This window comes from Haliotis rubra, unplaced genomic scaffold (genome assembly GCF_003918875.1).
Source record: "Haliotis rubra isolate DU_JTF1 unplaced genomic scaffold, ASM391887v1 Scf82, whole genome shotgun sequence".
NCBI classification, from domain to species: Eukaryota; Metazoa; Mollusca; class Gastropoda; order Lepetellida; family Haliotidae; genus Haliotis; species Haliotis rubra.
The window spans coordinates 80,380-97,213 of NW_025767546.1; positions in this window are offsets into that span (position 1 = coordinate 80,380).

The window sequence follows — 16,834 nt, forward strand, 5'->3', positions numbered from 1 at the left end:
ATCCCTGTCAATTTGACACTATTATTCGAACGTCTCAACAAACACGAAAGGTATTCTATATCATGAATCGTTAATCACACATTTTGTTGAACCGGATGCAATTGCCATTATAGTTCTTAAATGCGTGACAACTTGCCTACAGGCTGAGGTGAAATAGGCGATTATAGCACTTACTATTGAAGGTCACCTGCATGCATGTGTGTGTGTGTTACTGACTGTAGAAGTCAGGAATTATTCTGTGTTTGAGATACCATGTTGCTGTGAATGAATGCCCCACAGTCCCAATTACTGATCCCAGTCCTTGATCACCATGCTTTAATGCCGTTGGATGTTGGGTAGTTGGGTAGTTGGGTAGTTGGGAGCTACGAAGAATGGAAAACCTGAATATCCCCACAGGGCTTGTAACGCAAAAGCAGGCATCAATGTATATACTGTCACTGACGGGGTCTTAAAACTGGCATCAAGGTATATACTGCCACTAACGGGGTCATAACACTGGCATCAAGGTATATACTGTCACTGACGGGGTCTTAACACTGGCATCAAGGTATATACTGTCACTGACGGGGTCTTAACACTGGCATCAAGGTATATACTGTCACTGACGGGGTCTTAACACTGGCATCAAGGTATATACTGTCACTGACGGGGTCTTAACACTGGCATCAAGGTATATACTGTCACTGACGGGGTCTTAACACTGGCATCAAGGTATATACTGTCACTGACGGGGTCTTAACACTGGCATCAAGGTATATACTGTCACTGACGGGGTCTTAACACTGGCATCAAGGTATATACTGTCACTGACGGGGTCTTAACACTGGCATCAAGGTATATACTGTCACTGACGGGGTCTTAACACTGGCATCAAGGTATATACTGTCACTGACGGGGTCTTAACACTGGCATCAAGGTATATACTGTCACACTTAACACGGCATCAAGGTATATACTGTAACACTGGCATCAAGGTATATACTGTCACTGTCACTGACGGGTGTTAACACTGGCATCAAGGTATATACTGTCACTGACGGGGTCTTAACACTGGCATCAAGGTATATACTGTCACTGACGGGGTCTTAACACTGGCATCAAGGTATATACTGGGGTCTTAACACTGGCATCAAGGTATATGCTGTCACTAACGGGGTCTTAACACTGGCATCAAGGTATATACTGTCACTGACGGGGTCTTAACACTGGCATCAAGGGTCATGTTTAACACTGGCATCAAGGTGTCACTGACGGGGTCTTAACACTGGCATCAAGGTATATACACTGACGGGAGTCTTCACTGACGGGGTCTTAACACTGGCATCAAGGTATATACTGTCACTGACGGGGTGTTAACACTGGCATCAAGGTATATACTCTCACTGACGGGGTCTTAACACTGGCATCAAGGTATATACTGTCACTGACGGGGTGTTAACACTGGCATCAAGGTATATACTGTCACTGACGGGGTGTTAACACTGGCATCAAGGTATATACTCTCACTGACGGGGTCTTAACACTGGCATCAAGGTATATACTGTCACTGACGGGGTCTTAACACTGGCATCAAGGTATATACTGTCACTGACGGGGTGTTAACACTGGCATCAAGGTATATACTCTCACTGACGGGGTCTTAACACTGGCATCAAGGTATATACTGTCACTGACGGGGTCTTACGAGGGGTGCTCAATAAGTAATGGCAACAAGAGTGTAAAAACATACTGCATTAACATGCAGTTGTTGAACAGACCGTGTAACACTGGCATCAAGGTATATACTGTCACTGACGGGGTGTTAACACTGGCATCAAGGTATATACTCTCACTGACGGGGTCTTAACACTGGCATCAAGGTATATACTGTCACTGACGGGGTCTTAACACTGGCATCAAGGTATATACTGTCACTGACGGGGTCTTAACACTGGCATCAAGGTATATACTGTCACAAACGGGGTGTTAACACTGGCATCAAGGTATGTACTGTCACTAACGGGGTCTTAACACTGGCATCAAGGTATATACTGTCACTAACGGGGTCTTAACACTGGCATCAAGGTATATACTGTCACTGACGGGGTCTTAACACTGGCATCAAGGTATATACTGTCACTGACGGGGTCTTAACACTGGCATCAAGGTATATACTGTCACTAACGGGGTCTTAACACTGGCATCAAGGTATATACTGTCACTAACGGGGTCTTAACACTGGCATCAAGGTATATACTGTCACTGACGGGGTCTTAACACTGGCATCAAGGTATATACTGTCACTGACGGGGTCTTAACACTGGCATCAAGGTATATACTGTCACTGACGGGGTCTTAACACTGGCATCAAGGTATATGCTGTCACTGACGGGTCTTAACACTGGCATCAAGGTATATACTGTCACTGACGGGGTCTTAACACTGGCATCAAGGTATATACTGTCACTGACGGGGTCTTAACACTGGCATCAAGGTATATACTGTCACTGACGGGGTCTTAACACTGGCATCAAGGTATATACTGTCACTGACGGGGTCTTAACACTGGCATCAAGGTATATACCGTCACTGACGGGGTCTTAACACTGGCATCAAGGTATACTGTGCACTCGGGTCTTAACACTGGCATCAAGGTATATGCTGTCACTGACGGGGTCTTAACACTGGCATCAAGGTATATACTGTCACTGACGGGGTCTTAACACTGGCATCAAGGTATATACTGTCACTGACGGGGTCTTAACACTGGCATCAAGGTATATACTGTCACTGACGGGGTCTTAACACTGGCATCAAGGTATATACTGTCACTGACGGGGTCTTAACACTGGCATCAAGGTATATACTGTCACTGACGGGGTCTTAACACTGGCATCAAGGTATATACTGTCACTGACGGGGTCTTAACACTGGCATCAAGGTATATACTGGTCACTGACTGGGGTCTTAACACTGGCATCAAGGTATATACTGTCACTGACGGGGTCTTAACACTGGCATCAAGGTATATACTGTCACTAACGGGGTCTTAACACTGGCATCAAGGTATATACTGTCACTAACGGGGTCTTAACACTGGCATCAAGGTATATGCTGTCACTGACGGGGTCTTAACACTGGCATCAAGGTATATGCTGTCACTGACGGGGTCTTAACACTGGCATCAAGGTATATACTGTCACTGACGGGGTCTTAACACTGGCATCAAGGTATATACTGTCACTGACGGGGTCTTAACACTGGCATCAAGGTATGTACTGTCACTGACGGAGTCAGTTACAGTATGTATCTTGATGCCTTTTTCTGTTTTGTTTTTTGACGTTACAAGCCCTCCCTCCAGATTGTTCGAGATCATGTTCTACTGTTTATGCAAATACAGGGGCATAATGCCCACCGGCGTGTTGTAATCGAAGCATGTTGAAACATAATAACATGGTTGTACTAGCATGTCAGCTTCAGAACTTTACCCACTGGTACATGTTTGCCCTCATCACCTGCATCAGTGGTGGCCGACACTGTTAACTGGGCTGTTAAATGACCCCTCTTTCAGGGACTGTCTCTCTGTCTTGTTTCCCGGGCGGTGGGGTAGCCTAGTGGTTAATGCGTTCGCTCGCCACGCCGATGACCCGGGTTCGATTCCCCACATGGGTACAATGTGTGAAGCCTACTTCCGGTGTCCCCCGCCGTGATATTGCTGGGATATTGCTAAAAGCGGCGTAAAACCATACTCACTCACTATCCTGTTACCGAGTATGGCTTTTGCCTATATGAATTTGTTTTGATACAACATTAATCAGGAGAGTGACCAAACATGCACTGTTACTTTTGTCCGCTAGTGCACAACTCCGCTAGTTGAGCATTTGATGATACTCAATCAAATATGACCGACTGGTGGATTTATTATCCTAATTCAAATCGGCCATTATCGATATATGTTTACATGAGACATTCTAAACTGTCGTTGGGCTTGAATTCTCATATTGATGTCAACTTCTAATTGTAAACATGTCATATACTTCAAGTAAGCTTACATAAATATCAACTATTGAATAGTTTTGAAACACCTTCGCCCTGTAGCCAAACCGTGCCAGTAGACACAGGTCAGATCGCGAGCCGCACATAGATGGTCTGTTGAGGCTTCTCGGAGTCGCTGGCGAGCGCACGCGCACGCACGCACACACACACACACACTTACATTATCCATGTACACAATTGAAGCCTCCCATATGTCCACACAAAGTTGGAGTCTCCCAAATCTCTACACACAGAGTTGAATTACACGGTTATGTATTCACAGTCGAACCACCCCCCACCCCCAACAACAAAATCCAAACCCAGGCTCTGCGAAATCGCACGAAGTTGGCGAATCAAATTACTACAAACGTTCGAGTTGAAATGAATGACAAGCGGATGTCAACCCCACTCCAGATATGTCAGTGGGTCGGTTATTGTGTGGGATGACATCACTGTCTCTGAGGGAACCCCACACCGTACTGAGGAAGGAAAGTTTAATGGACAGTACTAACAGAAGAAAATACCGGCACCCTTTATTGACAACGGTTTATTGTTAATAGTATTTAGCTCCCTCCCTCACTCACTTTCTCAGCATACTCACCCACTCACTTAGCTTACTCATTTACTTAGCATATATAGTAGATATTTACAATTATAACATTTACACCAGAACGCAGGGATGGTAAAAGCCAGATAGTTTTACAGCGCTCTGCTTGAACGGAGAGCCTACATGATAATCGGTGTTGCTGAAATTTAGTGTCAACTGACGGGAAAGCCAAATTAACGTCAGTCAAACTCTGTTTCACAAGCGTACTACTAGTAGTATTGATTTACGTGTCACAAGACAGTTCGAGAGGAATTATAAACACTTGTTTTTTATTTGCATTTTCACAAAGCTTTCCATTCCTATTGTCCACGCAGTGAGGTAATGGCTTATGACGCTCTCAGCCGACATATATGTGACAACGTGAAGACATTTCTGTAAGTTTTCTTCATTTCTGGGGAAATATCACAGTGACATGAAGATCATTTGCTGCGTAATATGTATTGAACTTAATCAGTGTAATTGTCCTTCCTAAATCGGACGAGGACGTATTTGAGGTGAAGTGGAAATCTGCACAATAACCGACAGAATAATTCTTTGGACATTGTATACAATAGCTGATAATACTTACAATTTTTGTATATACAATGTAGTATGTATACACTGCATATTGTGTATCATATGTTATATTTGGTACTACACTTTCTCAGTAAAGCACAGATTCTAGTACTTTGGGGGTCTACTCGTGTAGGGGCTTCAACCCACACTCTCTCAGACACCCTATCGCCAGCACACAAAGTCAGCGCTCTCACCCACTCAGCGAAAACGGAAGTATGACAACTGGTAGTCTAGATCAGGTACTACAAGTGTTGCTTATAGACAGTTTGGATTATTTCTGTGTATCGCTACGTATTAACAGTATATATGTACCCAATCAGACGAACTATATATACACAAAGCTAAAGACATTTGTCCATTTCTTTCATTGCAGTGTGTGGTTGCACTACTTGGGATTTGGGGAATCAGCCGTCGACAGGTATGATGTTTATCCCATATGCACGACATGATACGTACACAATCTATGTTATTATATTGTCTATAATGACCATATATAGGCACACAGTTGAAGATGTGAGTAAATGCATATGCCCAAAACGGAATTTCCAAAGACGTCATTCATAGCTTGGAGACCCTGTCGCTTAGGTGAAGAGAATGTGAAATACGCACGATGGTTGGCAAAGATTCTTTTAATTATCCACACTTGCAGATTGGCTCATAACAAGGAAATGTATAGTTTTCAGTGCAACACGTGAACAATTATGGACGAAACCGCAATTCGTTGTGCAGCAAGCAATGATTGTGTGTTGTAATTGCGGATATGCCTGTATGTTTGTCAGCGCCATACCTGTGCTTGTAGGGGTCACCGATCTAGTAGGAGTCTAAGACCTGCAGCTTGTACTTTTCTTCCACATCAGAACGAAACACCGTGATATAACTGGAATACTGTTGAACAATGTCTTCAGCCAAAGGTCACTGGTCCTACAATCCAGGCAAAGCTCGACAAAATAAATTAAAGTCCTAAAGGCTTACAGACACAAAGTGTATACCATCATGATGGACATGCCACATTAATGGTGGACTGCTTACAACATGGAACAAACTAGTGCCAATGTACATATGGTACCATGTGTACAGCAAGATAATATGTAAACATTAGTTCACAATTAAATACCGAAAGTATTTACAATAAACTTTATTGGTTACGGAATAAATCTTTACAGCATAAAGTACCACTAATTCACAGTAGAAAGTGTATGGGAAGAACTGGCAGGTGGGATACATGCTCGTTGCAGCGCTAAGTGGTCTCTGAGTGAAGGTTGCACACACACCTTTTTCATAAAGTCTTCAAACATGCAAGTGATCGGAGAGTGACGATAAATCACCTGACCCAGATAATTGTTTTCAAGAAATATAAATCAATAAACACAAATTGCCCAAGGTGACATTTTCTTTCCCGTCAAGTATGTATAAATCGGTGGAGGGGTAGTGAATATATCCTGTGCACCACACCGTACTTACCTACTGCTCCACAAGTGAATGGTGTTTCGTTTCTTCTCGTCCTACATTTAGAGTAGGGATTATACATCGCAATAAGTCATAAAAACACAATGCTACACTATTACAGGTACATAAATAATTGGTTTAAGTGTCAGAAATAAGGCTGTCTAAGGTTCAACACATGTTCACGTTACGTCGTATTGCATTGCCGTACACTCGTGCGCACACTTGGGCGTTTACAATCTTTCACCGAATATATCCGTCTAACCCTAGCGTATAGCCATCATGATATTGGACTCCCACATACTGTCACTGACGGCCGGCTCAGAGGCAGATCTCGAACTCGTGGTTCAGTATTTGACACCCCACTTACTGCAGGAGGATACGTACCTTCCTTTGTAGGGCTTGCGTCATCTACTGGGAGCTCTGTTGCGTGCTGATGCTTGTCTCTGGGTTGTTGGGAAACGGTATTATCACTAAATGACAGTTTTCTTGAATAGGAACGGTCTTCTTGAAGAAATCACAATACCGTCACAACTGACACATACCTCAAGATGTGGTGGTGTGTGGTCTTGTGCATAGAGCCCACAATACCGTCACAACTGACACATACCTCAAGATGTGGTGGTGTGTGGTCTTGTGCATAGAGCCCAGGTCACAAATCTTAAGCAGCGTTGGTCACGGGGAGTCCTTGGATGCGTGGCCGTGTTTGGCAGCTTGACTCGTGAGTTTCTAGAACTTCAGTCCGGCCCCACAATGAGCCACACAAAGCACACTTAGGTGTAGGCAAGCGAGTTTGTTCAAAATTGCTTCTGTTCACCCAACATGCGTACCCATTGGGACTTAGATTGTTGTTGGGTTATCCGGTGTAATACTGTCCATTATGGTGTATATACAAAGATCATGCCCGCGATACACACAGCTGCGTACAATAGTTGGACCACCCCCACACATCTCAACATACAATAATTAGACCACCCCTACACATCTCAACATACAATAGTTAGACCACCCCCACACACCTCAACATACAATAGTTGAACCACACCAACACCTCAACATAAAATAGTTCGACCACCCCCACACCTCAACATACAATAGTTGGACCACCCCCACACACCTCAACAAAAAATAGTTGGACCACCCCCACACCTCAACATACAATAGTTGGACCACCCCCACATATCTCAACATACAATAGTTGGACCACCCCACACCTCAACATACAATAGTTGGACCACCTTCACACCTCAACATACAATAGTTGGACCACCTTCACACCTCAACATACAACAGTTGGACCGCCCCACACTTCAACATACAATAGTTGGACCACCCTACACCTCAACATACAATAGTTGGACCACCCCCACACACCTCAACATACAATAGTTGGACCACCCTCACCTCAACATACAATAGTTGGACCACCCCACACATCTCAAAATACAATAGTTGGACCACCCCCACATACCTCAACATACAACAGTTGGACCACTTCACACCTCAACATACAATAGTTGGACCACCCCCACACATCTCAACATACAATAGTTAGACCACTCACTCCTCACCTCAATAGTTAGACCACCCCCACACACCTCAACATACAATAGTTGGACCACCCCACACACCTCAACATACAATAGTTGGACCACCACCCCCACACAATAGTTCTCAACATACAATAGTTGGACCACCCCACACATCTCAACATACAATAGTTAGACCACCCCAAACAACATCTGGACCACCCCCACACATCTCAACATACAATAGTTGGACCACCCCACACATCTCAACATACAATAGTTAGACCACCCCACACACCTCAACATACAATAGTTGGACCACCCCCACATATCTCAACATACAATAGTTGGACCACCCCAAACCTCAACATACAATAGTTGGACCACCCCACACACCTCAACATACAATAGTTGGACCACCTCAACATACAATAGTTCACACCTCAACATACAATAGTTGGACCACCCACACCTCAACATACAATAGTTGGACCACCCCACAACTCAACATACAATAGTTGGACCACCCCACAACTCAACATACAATAGTTGGACCACCCCACACCTCAACATACAATAGTTGGACCACCCCACAACTCAACATACAATAGTTGGACCACCCCCACACATCTCAACATACAATAGTTGGACCACCCCACACATCTCAACATACAATAGTTAGACCACCCCACACCTCAACATACAATAGTTGGACCACCCCCACATATCTCAACATACAATAGTTGGACCACCCCACACCTCAACATACAATAGTTGGACCACCTTCACACCTCAACATACAATAGTTGGACCACCTTCACACCTCAACATACAACAGTTGGACCACCCCACACCTCAACATACAATAGTTGGACCACCCCACACCTCAACATACAATAGTTGGACCACCCCCACACACCTCAACATACAATAGTTGGACCACCCCACACATCTCAACATACAATAGTTGGACCACCCCCACATACCTCAACATACAACAGTTGGACCACCCCACACCTCAACATACAATAGTTGGACCACCCCCACACCTCAACATACAATAGTTGGACCACCATACACCTCAACATACAATAGTTAGACCACCCCCACACACCTCAACATACAATAGTTGGACCACCCCCACACCTCAACATACAATAGTTGGACCACCCCACAACTCAACATACAATAGTTGGACCACCCCACAACTCAACATACAATAGTTGGACCACCCCACACATCTCAACATACAATAGTTGGACCACCCCCACACATCTCAACATACAATAGTTAGACCACCCCACACCTCAACATACAATAGTTGGACCACCCCCACATATCTCAACATACAATAGTTGGACCACCCCACACCTCAACATACAATAGTTGGACCACCTTCACACCTCAACATACAATAGTTGGACCACCTTCACACCTCAACATACAACAGTTGGACCACCCCACACCTCAACATACAATAGTTGGACCACCCCACACCTCAACATACAATAGTTGGACCACCCTCACCTCAACATACAATAGTTGGACCACCCCACACATCTCAACATACAATAGTTGGACCACCCCCACATGCCTCAACATACAACAGTTGGACCACCCCACACCTCAACATACAATAGTTGGACCACCCCCACACCTCAACATACAATAGTTGGACCACCATACACCTCAACATACAATAGTTGGACCACCCCCACACACCTCAACATACAATAGTTGGACCACCCCCACACCTCAACATACAATAGTGAGACCACCCCACAACTCAACATACAATAGTTGGACCACCCCCACACATCTCAACATACAATAGTTGGACCACCCCCACACATCTCAACATACAATAGTTAGACCACCCCACACCTCAACATACAATAGTTAGACCATCCCACACACCTCAACATACAATAGTTGGACCACCCTCACACCTAAGCACACTATAGTTGGACCACCCCACACAACATACAATAGTTAGACCACCCTAAAACTGCATACAATAGTTAGACCACAGATACACACCTCGACATAAAGCTGCATAAAATAGTGAGACCAGCGATACATACCTCGCGGTAAGTAGTAATTAGACCACCTAGTAAAGATTAGGGTAGGTGAGCTAGGCAACAACAGGGGCAGCCTTTGCGCAAATGACCTTACATCGTGTTTACGGACGAAACCAGGTGTTGCCTCGAACTCAGAACGCAGAAAACGTTGTTGGCAGGTTTTTTCATGGTGGGGCTAAGACTCTTCATCACGGATAGGCACAGTCAAGAACGTCTGGTGTGGTGAAGGCTCCGAGAAAACCACAATTGCAGGACATGGGTTCAACGGTTCGATATCAAGAGATGTTCCATGCAGGTGAACCCTTTAGTAGTGGTTCCGTCAGGGTGTAGGGATGCGTTCCGTATGACTGCATGGTGGATCTTATTACAGTACCTGGGACACTCAACAGAATCAGCAGGAAATACTAGATGCCGCCATCGTGCCACATTTTGATAACCGCCCACTTGCCAGTTGTCCGATATCCATGTATGACAACGCTGGACCTCACCGTTCTCAAGCCGCTAATGCCCATTTGCAGGTTTGCCTTCGCAACATTACCACTGTTGAGTGAGTTTAGTTTTACGGCGCAACATTCCAGCTACATGTAAATAACATTACCATGACCTGCAAGCGTCCCCAATTATGAACATTGTCGCCAATCTTTGGCGTCCAGGAATTACAGAGGAGTGAGTTCAACGCTTGACTCCTAGTGAAGCGGAGACCAGTGTAGCCCTTCAGGCGGCATGGCAGGACTTGTGAACAGCTACCATACGCTGGGTCAACAACTTGAACAGTTGGCCATCAAGGTGCCGTGCATAGATCACAAAACATGATCAACATATTGATCTACATGCCCGGAATTGATGTTACAGACATTTTCATGATGACAACTATTCTATCACGTCATTTGTTCCCTTCCTTCTTATGGGTAGTAACTGGAGGACATGACATGGGGTTCATCGGTCTGGGAAGTAAAGCGTATAACCAGTGGATATTAAATACTGTTACTTTAGAGTCTTATTGTTAGAGGTTTTCTTTGTGTATAACACTTATGCTCGTCTCATACACTGGATTCACTGTAAACACAGTCTGCTATCTACTTCATATATGGATTTCATAGAAGTATTTACAGACATAACAGTGTGCTCAACCTAAACTTGTCCTCATTATCTCTGCATTATTTCACAACTTTGTGTCAAGGAGCCTGTAAAATCACTGTTCTTTCAGATAGAATTTTGAGAGAACTTAACAGCAGGGTAAAACAACATAAAACTATATACATGTAACACCGCAAAGAAGGAATATGTGTGTTGGAAAATTAAATAAAGAAATTTTGATAAAAAAAATAATTGAACAACAATGCCTCAGTGATGCCAACAAACATTGCCTATATGGTAGCTGTGTTGATTCAAGCCACTTATACACATAGGGTTTTCACATTGCCGGGTCCAGCTGAAGTCCCCCTTCAAACAATGTATGTGCAACATTCCATCTTATTTTAAATACAAACAACAGAGTAATGGTTATAAAAGTCTTCTCACTGTAGCTGCTGAGGCAACCCTGCTGATAACTGGAACATCTCACCAAATATTGGGTTAGGTCCCCACAGATTGAACTGTGTTTGATGAAGATTAAGATCCTATGGGTAGATGCTTGGTCAAGTGGTCATTTGTGAACATAACACAGGCACCTTCTTGTCATCAACAGTCACCCTATACCGACCTTTATATACCATTCACTAGAATCTCACCAGGTTCTCGGAGTGTAAAGTACTGAAGAGAAACAAAACATGCTATTGCCAATAGAAATGTAAGGTAAACTCGAACAAGGAAACTATAAAACATTTGTTTTATTTGCAAGATTGTTCCAACAGGTAATCTCCACTGGGTGATGTTAATGCCGACTTTGCAACATTCCCTCTGATACAAACAGTGATGTACAACACATAAATAGATGAATATAATACTAACAGGTGAACAGTCGAGTGAGGTCATTATGGCAAGCATTACAACATAAAGGCATTAACAATGGTGTAGACACCGAGGTATTGTGACAGGGCCGTCAGGACTACCAACCTAACCATGGTGATGGATATGTACACGAGAACACTACAGTACCAGTCTAATTCCACATATCACTCAGGGAACATTTCACACATAAGAAGAGCATTACTTCAGCAAGGTTGATGAAGCTGAGTGTTTCCTCAATACAGCCATGTTTTTACATTCCATCAGAAAAATCTGAAAGTACATGGAGGCAAAGCTGCCATGCCAAGTGGGTTGAAAATAAACATATTGGTACAACATCATGTAGATAAGTATATAAGAGAAATGTTACTTTTCAGCATATTTTTATTTGAACCTTTCAATGATTTTGATCTCATTTTTCCATAATTTGATAAACAAAATTTACAGAAGCAATCTGATGAACTGCACAGGCTAAATGAAATCTTGAAGTGCTGTTTCAGTATTCATATCAATATTGCATTTGTTGATATCACAAAATTGAATTTATGATTATATAAAACAATGAGCGATATCAAAAGTAAATTATTTTTTTTAGTTGCCACTTCCTGTTTTTTAGCAAAGTTTGGGAAAATGACCAAAAGGATAAGCATAGGAACATGCAATATATGTTGTAACAATATCATATTTTGTCTTATCTTCCAAAGATTTTGGAAGCATTGCTGAATTTGTTGTCTATAATGTCTGTACACAATCTGATTTACAACTAATAACATGGTGTTTAAGGGATTACTATTTTGTCCCTTTAAACCAAAATGATGTCTTTTATGGGCTCATTTACTACTCCTTCCAATATACTTCCAACCAGTTACTCTATTCCAAATCTCAAATAAATATGTACATTAACATGAATGTAAAACTATTTCAGGAACAATACTGCAATATGCACAAGCCTGCAGGGAAACTATGATTAAAATAGAACTGGAGTCCCTTCATGTTTATACTTTGTGTAGATATACTAGCCATAACATAAAGTTTTGTTGATGCACTTTTAAACAAAAAGACCTTAAAAACGATTGAAATGGCATGATGTGTTCTTCAGAATATTTTACCTAACTTTTAATACAGTATTTCAGTGTGTCAAATCTGTTTTAGTATCATATCTACATATAAATTCATCAAAATTACAGACTTGCTTTTTTCCTGCAATAGCTCACTGATAAATAAATCTTACCCCAACATTAAACAGCCTGTTACAATCCACCATAAAGGCTGTCATCATCTTATCTCCTTCAAACAACATCTGTAGGTACACCATCTATGTTTCCATACATCTTTCCAATTACACTGCCCATACAATATTATCTACATAAACTGGATCTTTGCATATATTAATGTAAAATGTGTCTCCCACATTTTGTATGAGTTTAAGCTTTAGGAGGTTATTTTGTACAGCCTACAAGGCTTCTGGTGTAAGAGAGATTACTCTGTGGATGGATACAAAGGGGCATAACTTCACCTTGTGAGATCTGTTGTCATTTTTGTAGCTGGTGACATCTGCTTTTCCTTGTTCCAATTTTAACCCAATCACCATGCACAGGGTGATGAACATTGTCTTTCCTTGTCTTGTAATTAAGATATAATGATCGTTTGGGGTATTTCTTCCATATAGCAATAGCTGTTATTCATGTCAAACATGCTCATGAGGGTGTGGGTGAAGCAAGGATTTAGAGGCTGCTGGAGGGAACTAGGTTCATCATTTGTACTCTTTTCAAGGCCAATTGTTTGACTAATACAACATCCAGTGAATATATACTCTGCAAAAAGATTTTTTTTTAAAAACGCAAAATTTTTACTTTAATTTTTATATGGAAAATTAACAGATGATAATAAATTGTTTAAATTTAGCACAAGTCATTGTCAATGGCAGAACAAACGAAGCAATCGAATGTCAAGGTGAAGATTATCTGTTCTCAATATCTTTTATGAGAGTTCCTAGCTGCCTGGTATTCTGCCGCTCGGAACCATAAGATTACGAAATGTGGTGTGGGAAATGTTCCCCAACTCTCCCTACATTGCTGTTGAAGTTTCTGTGTTTGTTTCTGACGTGATCACAGACATTAATCAGGAGCAGCCAATAACTGGGGTTTTGATCTTGAGACTTCCCGGCCACACTATGTGGCTGTTTTGTTGAGCTTCAGGCAGTTTTTCACTTGATGTACAGTTTTGACGACGGATAAATGGAAACCCATCATTTTCATTGCCCAACAATTCATGTTGCATGTTCATTTCATGTTAGGGAATTTAGCCGCCAGGCTCCGATGTGGTTGTTTTCACATTTCCTTTATATTTTTGGTATTTGTTCGCTGTATTTCACAACCCCTCCTGATAAATTCAGCCATGAGAAATTAATACTTGGTATTCATTTTGCATGAATACATGTATCAGCAAAACTCCGGCAGATATTTCCAGTTTTTCTACTTTTGCATTCTTTTTTTTTGCAGAGTATTCACAGATGACTCAATTTTTAGGCATCATAATCTACTTTGTTACATATAAAAGAGTTAATTGATATGACAACTGTTTCAGACGAGGATATTGAGTAATCTAACATATTATCAGAATGTTATATTATGCTTAATTAAACAGCATAAAATTCACTGAAGCTTGTTTATATAACTCCCCACTAAATACACATATCCAATATAGTCAGTGGATAAGCATGAGGAACAGAATTCTTGTCTAATAATTTAATCATTTACTGAAGTATGACATTTTAGAATTTTTTCCATGACACAAGAAGTTAATTCAATATTACATTTTGAAAATCTGATACTGAAATTCAATTTAGTGATGTAAAAAAAAAATCACATTTTTGACATTACTAATATTTTCATGCATCAATAATTTGATTACAAGTTTGTGAAACATATATTAAAACAGCTCTTTTAACATTCTTATATTGACAACTGGATGAGACATACACTAGTACTTGGTGTGGAGGAGCTACCTGCATATATAAAGTCCATATATATATACTGAAAGGCAAAAGAAATGTCGTAATATTGGAAATGACATTTAAGTATCAATGGAACATTTGAACCTTTTTTTCAAAAATAATACGCCACTGAAATGCAGTACCGACTTTCATCAGAGAAGATAACCCCTCTCCATTGTCCCCTACGACAGTTTTGCCGCTGTTGTGTCCACTTGGATACGTTCCCGGCGGTGACGTTGGGTGAATATGGGTCTCCTGGCAGGACATCGACAAAACAGGTTCCTGGCTTGGAGACGTCGCCGAATGGTAGGTCACTGACTGGTCGCTGGTGGTTTCCTATGGTCACCCAAGCTGTTTCTCTGGCCCTTGCGAATAGGTCTTGCACGTGTTGATGGACGATATGACGGTCCTGGCGACGTGTTGTTACACGGAGTTGACCACTACGTGGACGGTCATCAGTGCTGCTGGTGGCGTTGTATCGCACTCTAAGACGTTCTATCGTTCGTACGCTGCAACTGAAGTCATTAGCAATGACTCGAGCATGTTGACCAGCGTGCAGACATCCAATAGCTTGTTGTGGTTGATCTCTCGTTAACCTAGTCATAGCTGCTGTGTTCAGAAAACACTGACTGACTGACTGAGTTTGGTTTTACGCCGCTTTTAGCAATATTCCAGCAACATCACGGCGGAGGACACCAGAAATGGGCTTCACACAGTGTACCCATGTGGGGATTCGAACCCGGGTCTTCGGCGTGACGAGCCAACGCTTTAACCACTAGGCTACCCCACCGGCCCCTGTTCAGAAAACAAGTGAACGATTGCCATTCAAGCCGGCAATTTATGCCTGAATGCATTTATGATGCACGTGCATCTCGATTTCAATGTTGTGTTTGTGGGAACTTTTCCCTCTCCAAAAAACAAAAACATTTCTAACTTCAATCTCAAACAATACTTTATTGGGCAATGCAGGCTATATGACCACGATTCATGTTTCCTCAAACTTGACTTCTGGTGTATATTTAAAAAAATAGGTTCAGATACTCCATTGATACTCAAATGTCATTTCTAATATTACGACGTTTCTTTTGCCTTTCAGTATACATGAAACTATATTCCCAAGGGATTAAAATATGCTACGACTCCAACTACAACATTATGTCAAACAACATTAAAGGATATGCAGGTTAAAAAAGTGAAATCTTCTCAGACCTGTTAGTGGACAGACCCAGCATAACAGATGGCAGTATTCATATCTGATATGCTGATCTGGTCATAGAGCATAGCAGCAACAAATGCCATCTAGCATAGTAACCAATGTATCATTCTATATCACATGGCAAGTGACAGTTAGGTCTGTTATGTTATATCCCATCATTATTTTAATATCATCCAACTTGCATACCAACAGTTACATAATGCAACAGGTGCATACCAACAGTTACATAATGCAACAAGTGCATACCAACAGTTACATAATGCAACAAGTGCATACCAACAGTTACATAATGCAACAAGTGCATACCAACAGTTACATAATGCAACAAGTGCATACCAACAGTTACATAATGCAACGCATGCATATCAACAGTAATATCAAGCAACACATGCATAACAGATATGCATGTGTAAGAGATGATCATACCCACAGATATACTAGTGTAAC